Source organism: Solanum pennellii, chromosome 7 (assembly GCF_001406875.1).
Source record: "Solanum pennellii chromosome 7, SPENNV200".
NCBI classification, from domain to species: domain Eukaryota; kingdom Viridiplantae; phylum Streptophyta; class Magnoliopsida; order Solanales; family Solanaceae; genus Solanum; species Solanum pennellii.
Window position 1 is genome coordinate 16195243 of NC_028643.1, and position 10269 is coordinate 16205511.

Sequence of the window (10269 nt, forward strand, 5' to 3'; positions counted from 1 at the left end):
ACGAAGTCAAACCTACAATCCAAGTTATAAAGATTGGATTAACAAGGGAAATGATAATCCCTGAGAAGATAGACACCCAGGAAGAGATACAAAGAGTAGATATTCCAGAGTTCTACGCCAACAAAAGAACTATCGGGATAGCTACTATATTGAATGAGATAACAAACAATTATCTGAATGAAAATGCCATATGGACATACTACAACCGAGATCAAAGAATAATCTATTCAAATTGCAGGGATATACGACCAACAGATATGGAAGAGCTAAGACAATGGATACTAAGTCTTCTAAAGCCAGAAGCCACACCAACAACAAGAGCTATAAAGAAAAATTTTATTTCTCCAAATCTGCTGACGAGATATTGTAAATTAATTGGACAAAAATATCCTGACCACCTATGTTCAAAGTGTGAAGGAGAAGAAAACTATGTCCCAGACGTACAACTAGAGTAAAAAAAAAAGATATATATATATCTGTAAAGTCTTTTTGTTGTTTTGCGTCGTTTGTAAAGTAAGTCTTTTATTTTTGTCGTTTTGCGTCGGCTGAAAAAGCCAGTTGTATAAAAGTCGTAAAGTAAATAGTAAGTGTGTCGGCCAATAATAAAGATAGGCCACTAAGTTAAGTTTTTGTTTTTTGTGTCGGCCGAATGTAAAAAGGCCAAGTGTAAAGTAGTTGTCGGCCATAATGGCCAAAGATGTAAGATTGTTATGTATAAATAGAGGGTTCTCCTCATAAATAAAATAACCAATCTTCCATCAATCTCTCTTCACTACTCTTCCTTTATAATTCCGCTTCCACCCCAAAATTGGTATCAAAACATTTTCCTTCTAGTATTATTGGCAGAACACGGTCCCACTATTTTTGTCTACTACTGCCTTCTTACTTCCATTCTCAAATAGAAAAAATATTTATCCTACTAGCCAGATATGTTATTAATCTCTTTATTTTTTCTGCCTTCTGCCTTGTGATTTTTCTTGATTCTTAATTGCAGTTGTAAAAAAATAAAATACATTTGAACTTCTATATGAGAAAATCTAGTTGATGGTCTTTTCCGAATCTATTTAATTTTTCCTAATTAAATTGAGTAAAGGTGAATATAATTTAGTTGTCTGATGAGCTGTTTGATTACCATGTGTAACACGACTATGCAACAACTAATATGATAAAACACGAGAAACATGTCAATCTAGTCCATCTAAGTGTTTTTCTAATTTTTGTAACTAGTTGATGTGTAACTGAAAGCTTCAACCTAGAATATATCTGGAACTTTAAGTGAAATTATCAATCTACAATTTGGTTTAAATTTACCCCAGAATCTGCAAAGTGAACTCAAAAGTTCTGCAGTCTGCAGTATTAAACTACTGTAATATTAAACTGCTGCAATATGGAATTTATTTTGAACTTCTTCCCTCTTCTATAACCGTTGCAATCTTATCTTGCTATACATTTTAAATGTTTAGGGAAGTGAAGGTGAACAAATTTGCAGGGTTACCACAAGTCAAATTGATCTTCTTGAAGTGGATGATGGAGAGTATTTGAACTATTTTAAATGTTTAAATACATTATGGTTTATTTTGTGAAATATATTCATTGCTAGAATATATTAAACTAGTGTAAGATTATTTTTTGGACTATTGTGTATACAATTAGAATATTGCTTTATAAGTATGTGAATGTACACAACACATATTATGTTTTGAAGTTTATGGAAAATCTATAAATTTGGATTACTTATTAACTAATTTAATTCTTGAGATTATTTATTGCAAAACAATACTGGTGTATTTTAATTAGAAATTGTGGCATATAAATATTTTATAGCCAAAATAATATACCACACTTAAAAAGTGTAGCCATAGGACTGTAAATTGTGTATGCATATGGGCACAGACTACACTTCAAAGTGTTGTCATATATTAGATATAAAAGATAACACTTCATAATTATGGGAAATATGGTTCAAAGGCCACGCTTAAAAGTGTAGCTGATAAGACAACACTTTTAAGCGTAGCTGCAAAGTGTGTCCTTTTTCCCTATTAGGCTACGCTTGAAAGTGTAGTTGATAAGGCAACACTTTTAAGTGTAGGTGAAAAGCGTGGTCTTTTTGCCTTTGAAGCTACGCATAAAAGTGTAGCTGATAAGGCACACTTTTAAGTGTAGTTGAAAAAGCATGGCCTTTTTGCCTTTTGGGAACACTTTTAAGCGCAACTTATAAGGCAACACTTTTAAAGTGTTGCCTAAACTCTTAGGTTACGGGGCTTTCAGCAACCCTTGAAAAAGTATGTCTTAAAGTCAAAAAGTGTGGCCTTTTATCAAAGGCCACAATTTTTCATAGTTTAGGCCACACTTTTCTTGGGTGGTTGTAGACATAAAATAGTGTAGTGACAGGGTATTACATTGAAGATGTAGAACTGCCAAATAGTGTGCTGAAATAGGATAAAGCATTGTATGGTGTAAAACAAGCTTCCAAAGCTTGGTATGAACGCCCATCAAAGTTCCTCCTTGACAGTGTGTTCAAGAGAGGTAAAATTGATAATACCTTGTTCTTAAAATTTAGAGGAAAGGATATTATGATTGTGAAAAGTTTATGTAGATGATATCATATTTGGAGCCACCTAATATTCACTGTGCAGAGAATTTGTTTAATTGATGAGTAATGAGTTTTAAAGGAGCATGATGGGTGAGATCACCTTCTTCCTAGGTTTTAGAATTAAACAATCAACTCAAGGTACTTTAATATTCCAAGATAAGTATCTCAAAGAGCTACTAAAAAATGTAATCTGTTGGAGGCAAAGGTGTTGGACAATCTAATGAGTACAAGTATGAGGCTTGATAAAGACGAAAATGGTGTGGAAGTCAGTCAGACCATGTACAGAGGAATTATTAGATAACTCCTATACCTCCCAGCTAGATGTTCTGATAGAGCCATCAGTGTGGGAGTGTTTGCAAGGTTTCAAGCAGTACCAAAGTAGTCACATTTACCAAATCAATTCTTAGATATCTCAATGTAATGAAGAACCTGGTCCCTTTCTATCCAACATATGATACTTTTTATCTAACATTTAATGCTAATGTTGAATGTTCAGGTTTTTTGGTGGATCGAAAAATCACATTAGCAATGACACACTTCTTGGGATCAACACTAATCTTCTGAAGAACCTAGAAGCAGAATTTTGTAGCCTGTCCACTATAGAGGCAAAATATGTGGTTGTTGCATCATGTTATGCACAATTTATGTTGATTAAGCAACAAATAAAAGATTATGGCGTACTCATAAACATTATTCCTCTCATGTATGACAAAACCAGCACATTGAACATGGCTAAAAACCATTTCCAGTATAAGAGGACGAAGAACATAATGTGAGGCACCATTTTCTAAGGGGTAGTTTTTCGAAGCTAAACGTTGTGATGAAATTTGATAAATCTAAAGATAATATGATAGATATCTTTACAAAGCCTTTGAGTAAAGAATCCTTCCTCAAAAATAGGATAAGGCTGGGGATGTAACACTCTAGAAGGTCATGACTTAGTCTAGAGCCTCACTTGATTAACAAAGCCTTAAAACAATGTTTCAAAGCCTAAAATAATGTATTGAACCTAATTAGGAAGTTTTAGAACCAAAATGTCATGAAACGACCAAGACGTCCAGAGACTAGTGAAATTAAGCTATTGTGCCTTGGCATGTTTCAAGGAGTTCAAAAAGACGCAATTTAGTCAATTTTTCTATGTGGTAAACATGTAGTACTGTTCAGGGTCAAAACGTACGGGTATGACTTCCCAAGGACCACCCTAAGTTTCCTTGAGGAGGACCCTTCCATAGATCCTTAAAAGACAGTTTTGTGGCAGTGTGCAACCACGAGGACAAGCAATTAGCCGTCGTTTGAACGACACTCCGTCGTCTTGGGTCATTGATTGAGACTTAGCCATTTGGAAATATGGATCAAAAAAGGGACTCTCTTACCAAAATGACGCCATGCATGGACGGTCCGTTCATGGAAGGACAGACCGTCGATTAGGGTCGTTGATTGGGTTTGTTCACTTGTGAAAAAAATATGCCAAGCCAAGGGTTGTTTGGTAAATTCCACCCTTGTAAATTAAGTGTTGTTCGGTCTATACTGGTTGTTTTAAGTATATTAAAAAACTTTAACTCATTAAAAAACCAAACTCTTCATACATTCCAAATCAAAAATAAAAAGACCCACTTTCCCTCTCTCACAAATTCTCTCACTAGACCACCATTGAAGAACAAATCAGAACTCAAGCCTCATCCTTTATCATGTCAATTTTGTCGAATAACATCAATTAAGGTATGGGGAAATTGATTCATGGACTAGTTTCTCCTGAAGCACTTTAAAACATAAAAATTTCAAAATCTATATTGTGATAAAAAACTAGAGTTTTGTAATCTAGCCATGGGCTCAATATTAAATTGTTTTATTTATGTTATCTGCCTTATATTATGATTATATTGGGATTAATTGAGGATTGCTATTGTGAAGATCCCCCCCTTCCCCCGAAGAACCCATGTGACCACATAACCCAAATCTCATGAATGTTGTGTGATGAAATTGAATAATTATGAGCATGATAAATTCTAGTTGATTATTTATCTATATGTAAAATCTTGCCTTTCGTGCCTATTATGATTTGAATAAGGCTTATCATGATTCCTTATTTCTAACTTTGAAAAGAGGTTAATTCTAGAGTTGTATTTGTGATGAAGAACATTTTATATAGACTTTGAATTTGATTGCAAGGTATATGGCTTATGGAAGGATACAATAAAGGTAATTAGGATGGTATGCATTCTCTTGAACCTTGTGTGTTTTGTAGTATGAACCTTGTATAATGATATTGGTATCTTGTGTGGATTGAAAGTAAAATCCTTATGAAAACACTATAATTAAGACTATGAAGGTATTACTCACATATGAATGATGATTCTAAGGTGAAAGTGCATTCTCACTTAATGAATCTAAGAGATTTATGTTGAATTATATTGAACGAAGATGAATTACTCTTCACACATGTAAATACAATTGAAAGAACAATGGTAGTAAGTTGGGAAGCATACTAAGCAGCGAGTGGATATGTACAATAAGGTAAAGACCCTCCCGCTAATGCATTAGGCCGGGTCATCAAAGTTGACTACTCATGAGATTGAAGCCTTCCTGCTAATGCAATAGGCCGGGTTTCTAAAAGCAGTCTCACTATCCCTTAACTAAGTGCCCCTGTAGGTCATAGATAGTAAATCTATACAGTAGGTAATTTCTAGGTTTCACCTTGGCAAGTGGAACACCCTTTTTTAGTGTGGGGCTTTATGACACTAGATTCCATAGTAATCTCTCATAGTCTATGTCGATTGTAGTTTCTCTTCCCTAATTTGGTAAAGTAAAGAAGTATTGAAGAAGTAAGGACTACTCTACAAATTCTTAATGAGTTTACTAAGTAGAAGTGGGGGTATGGGTCTTCACTTGTATATTGCCCTAGTAGGCTTAGAGGTTGTTGTAGGTTGTTCCTTGTATCTATGAAAGGTAACATGCCTTTTAAAATGATTTTAAAGGTAATATGTGTGGCCAAGGTGATTTCTATGGGAATGCTTGGTAGGGTTAATAGTATGTGATGCTAACTCTACGTTGCACAGGTGGACCCCTAGAAAGTGCTAAAGCCATGTTGTGTTGAAGTTAAGATATTATTGTAGTATTGGCTTATGTGATATGTTGATGATGCAAATGTCTTTTCAAAACCTCATATATGCATACCTTATATGTAAATGTCCTTTCTCATGTTTTAATTGTTTTTGTGCATTTCTCCATACTTAGTGAATTATTTGTACTAACCCCTTTTCTCCCTTTTATATTATGAGTATTGGTTCCACCTTATTGGTTTCTCCTCCTTTTTCGAAGAAAGTTTGGACTTCTATTTTTCAAGCAGTGTGGTAGGTCCTCAAAGATTCGAGGACATATGCACTTGTGGACACTTTATGTTTTCTCTATTGATGTATTACAATTAGTAATATACTCTTATGTTTGAAATTAGTAATATTCTCTTATGTACATTTGGTCTAAAGACTATTGTGTCTAAAGGGTTAAGGATCCTATTTGTAGACTTTTGTTGAAATATTATAAATTGATAGTGTTGTGAGACAAATCCTAGACTATGATCATGAATTACTTATACTAAAGGAGAAGTCTATGTGGACGTCATAAGTGAGGAGTATATGTAAAAGGTGTAAATTTTCAACATTATTTCAAGTTCATTATGCAATGACGATTATACTAAGAGGCTTGTTTGAGACCTCTTCGAGGTTGATTACACTGGAACCATGTAGGGGTGCTCCCCGGGCGTGACAAATTTTGTATCAGAGCATAAGGTTTTGGGATAGTACTACGGTTAATGTCACACACAACACGTCAAGTAGCCTTATTCATAAATTTGAAGCGCGCCACCTCTATGAATAAGAGGCTATGACATGATTAGGGACATTCTTTTCTTCATTATTCTATGATCGTGTTTGGAGTCATAATACTCTCTAATTCTTTACTTCTAATACTTTTCTTGTGCTTATAGGCCATGAATTCCAGGAGGAATACTTCTGGAGGGCTGAATAGGAGAATGCTAATGAGGCGGTCCCCCCTCAAGCTCCTCAAAACCCTCAAGTTCCTATTGAGGAAGAAGCTATGTATAATGTTGAGATAAGGACTTCCATATAATTTTTGACTGAAGTGTTTGCTATTGAAGTTGTTAGGGATACTAGGGTGAAAGTGAATCCCAATGCTAGCATCACCGCTTCAAGGATACAGGATTTCACAAGGATGAATCCCCCTACTTTCTTTGGCTCCATGGTGGAGGAAGAGCCACAAGGGTTCATAGATGAAATATTCAAGGTGGTAGATGCCATGGTTGTGACTCCGCAAGAAAATGCAGAATTGGTCGCCTATCAACTCAAAGATGTGGCTCAAGTTTGGTATGAACAATGGAAGGATGAGAGGATGGTAAGAGAAGGTGGGATCACTTGGGTAATGTTCAAGACGACTTTTCTTGATAGGTTATTTCCCTTGGAACTAACAAAGAGGAAAATGCAAGAATTCACCAATCTTTGCCAAGAGAATATGAGTGTGAAGGAAGATAGCCTTAAGTTCACTCAACTATCAAAAAATGCTCCACCATGTTGGCGGACTTCGTCCAAGATGAATAAGTTTTTTATTGGATATCCGGTCTTATGGTTAATAAATGTAGGTTGGCTATGATGATTCCAACCATGGACATCTATCGTCTTTTGGTCTATGCCAAACAAATTGAGGAGCAAAAGCTTAAGCAAGATGGTGGAGAATTGAAGATATCAAATCCCGATGAAGGGAATTTTTCCAAGGCTAGGTTTGAGGTACAAGACAAATCAATGTTCAAAAATAGGTTTTCTAATCCAAGGCCCTCCAATGCTCCAAAGCTAAATCAAGGAAGGAGGGCTAATTATAAGCCTCAAAGAGAAATAAGAGTGGCCCTATTGGGGAAAGAACTACTTGTGCCATGTGTGGTAAAAGGCATGAAGATAAATGTCTTGCCGGTAAATGTTAGCTATGGTTGTGGGAAAAGTGGTCATCAATTTAGGGATTGTCCAATGCGGGCAGCCAAAGGAGAGAAGGTACTCAAGCTCCCACAAATTCTCAAAACTCTTATGCTCCCAAAAGAACCTCTTTTACTCCCTCCAAACTCAGGCTGATCAAGAGATCTAACTGAATGTTGTTATTACGTTAGAAGTATTTCCCATTATTTTTATGCATTGTTGGAGACCGGTTCTACCTTGTCTTTTTTCACTCCTTTGGTAGAAATGAAATTTAATATGGTAATCAATATTTTTAATGAACCTTTTTCAGTTTCTACCCTAGCGGGTGACTCCGTACATGTTAAAATATTTTATACGGGTTGTCCCATGTATTTTCCCAATAAAGTCATATTGGTGGACTTGGTAGAACTTGATATGTTAGATTTCAATGGTATTTGGGTGATTTATTGGCTTCATGCTTTTTTGCCTCCATTTATTGTAGAACTTGGGAAGTAAGGTTTCAATACAACAAATGAACCTGTTGTCAAGTGGAAGGTGGGAAACCTTGCTCCAAAGAGTCGAATCAGTTCATGTCTTAAAGCTAGTATGTTGATTGTCAAGAGTTGTCTCTATGATATAGTGAGAGTCAAGGATCTTGAATATGAGACCCCTCCTTTTGAGTCGATCCCCGTAGTGAGGGAGTTTTCAGAAGTCTTTCCCGATTAGTTGCCCAAAATTCCTCCCAAACAGGAAATTGACTTCAGCATAAATTTATTACCATGTACAAAACCTACTTCAATCCCTCCTTACTGGATGGACTCGGACGATTTGAAGGAGTTAAAGGCTCAACTCAAGGAATTTCTAGATAAGGGATTGATTCAACAAATCATATTTACATAGGGTGCCTCGGTGTTATTTGTGAAGAAGAAAGAGGAGTCCCTTAGGATGTGTATTCATTATCGCCAATTAAATAAGGTCATCATAAACAACAAGTATCCTAGCCTAGTATTGATGATTTATTTGATCAACTCCAAGGTGTGAGTTACTTTTCTAAAATCAACTTGAGATTGGGATAAGATAAATTGGGAGTTAAAGAAGTTGACATACCTAAAATGACTTTTTAGACTAGGTATGGTCATTTTGAATTATGAGTGATGTCTTTTGGACTAACGAATGCTCCGACGGTTTTCATGGACCTTATGAATCGAGTTTTTATGAACTATATTGATTTGTTCATGATTGTCTTTATTCATGACATTTTGATAAACTCTAAAAAAAAGGGTGACCATGTGAACCACTTGAGGATAGTCTTGCAAGTCCTCAAGGATGCTCACCTCTATACCAAATATAGTAAGTGTGAGTTTTGGTTGATATTGGTAACTTTTATTGGTCATATTGTGTCTACTGAAAGGGTAAGAGTGGTTTCGAAAAAGGCATAAGTGGTCAAGGGTTGGCCTAGACCTTTGAGTCCTACCGACATTCGAAGATTCTTTGGATTGGGCGGATATTATAGAATGTTTGTTTAGGGATTCTCCTCAATTGCAATTCAATTAACCGCATTGACTCAAAAGAAGGCTATGTTCGAATGGTCGAATATATGTGAGAAAAATTTCCTATTGTTAAAAGACAAGCTTACATTCGCTCTGGTATTGGCTTTACCGGGGGGCACAGAAGGGTTTGTGATATATTGTGATGCTTCTCAATTAGGTTTGGGGTGTGTCCTAATGCAACATGGGAAGGTTATGAGCATATTCTTCAAGACAACTCAAGGTGCATGAGAAGAACTGTCCAACTCATGATCTTTAATTAGTGGTGTGTTTGCCTTGAATATATGAGGGCACAATGTATATGGGGTACATGTGGACATGTTCACCGACCAATAAAATCTCCAATATGTATTCACTCAAACGGAGTTGAACTTCCCACAAAGAAGGTGGTTGGAACTTTTAAAGGATTACGACAAGAGTGTCTCTACAACCCCAACAACACCATTGTGATTGTGGATGCTTTTAGTCGTATGGCTATGGGTACTGTATCTCATGTCAAAGAAAGTAAGAAGGATCTAGTTAAAGATGTTTATAGGTTGGCCCGTTTGGTTGTTAGGTTAGAAGATTCTCCCATATGGTGGTTTTATGGTCCATCATAACTCCGGAACATCTTTAGTGGTTGAGGTGAAGTCCAAGCAACAGCTTGATCCTCTATTGATGTAGTTGAAAGAATCGGTTCTTAGAAAACTCAATGAGTCATTTTCCTAAGGAGGAGATGGTGTGCTTAGTTACCAAGGAAGATTATCTGTACCTAATGTTGACAATTTGAGAAGAAATTTTTTAGAAGAAACTCATGGCTCCCGCTATTCTATTCATCCGGATGCCACCAAGATGTACCGAGACCTTAAAGAGGTCTATTGGTGGGATGGTCTAAAAGGGGGTATAGCAGAGTTTGTGGCTAAGTGTCCGAAATATCAACAATTAAAAGTCGAACATCAAAGGTCAAGAGGTTTGACCCAAATTATTGATGTTCCTCCTTGGTAGTGGGAAGAAATTAATATGGACTTCGTAATGGGTTTGACTCGAACATGTATGCAAAATGACTCTATATGGGTTATTGTGAATAGGTTTACAAAATCTGCCCACTTTATCCTCGTCAAGTCTACTTATTCGGTGGAAGAATATGTAAAATATACATCAATGAGATTGTCAGCCTTCGTGGGATTCTTTGTCC

The 10269-nt window shown here is 36.0% G+C and overlaps 1 long non-coding RNA gene across 2 annotated transcripts in view; it reads left to right on the forward strand.

Moving 5' to 3' along the window:
- Positions 1-1728, forward strand: part of LOC107024490 — an 11042-nt gene extending 9314 nt beyond the window's left edge. Inside the window, exon 4 of one of the 2 annotated variants that reach the window (XR_001457356.2) lies at positions 1464-1728. This is a non-coding gene — a long non-coding RNA (uncharacterized LOC107024490). Of the gene's footprint in view, positions 1-238; positions 763-1463 lie in introns of those variants that run through there. The other variant, XR_001457358.2, reaches the window with a different exon arrangement.
- The last annotated feature ends 8541 nt before the right edge of the window (positions 1729-10269 follow it).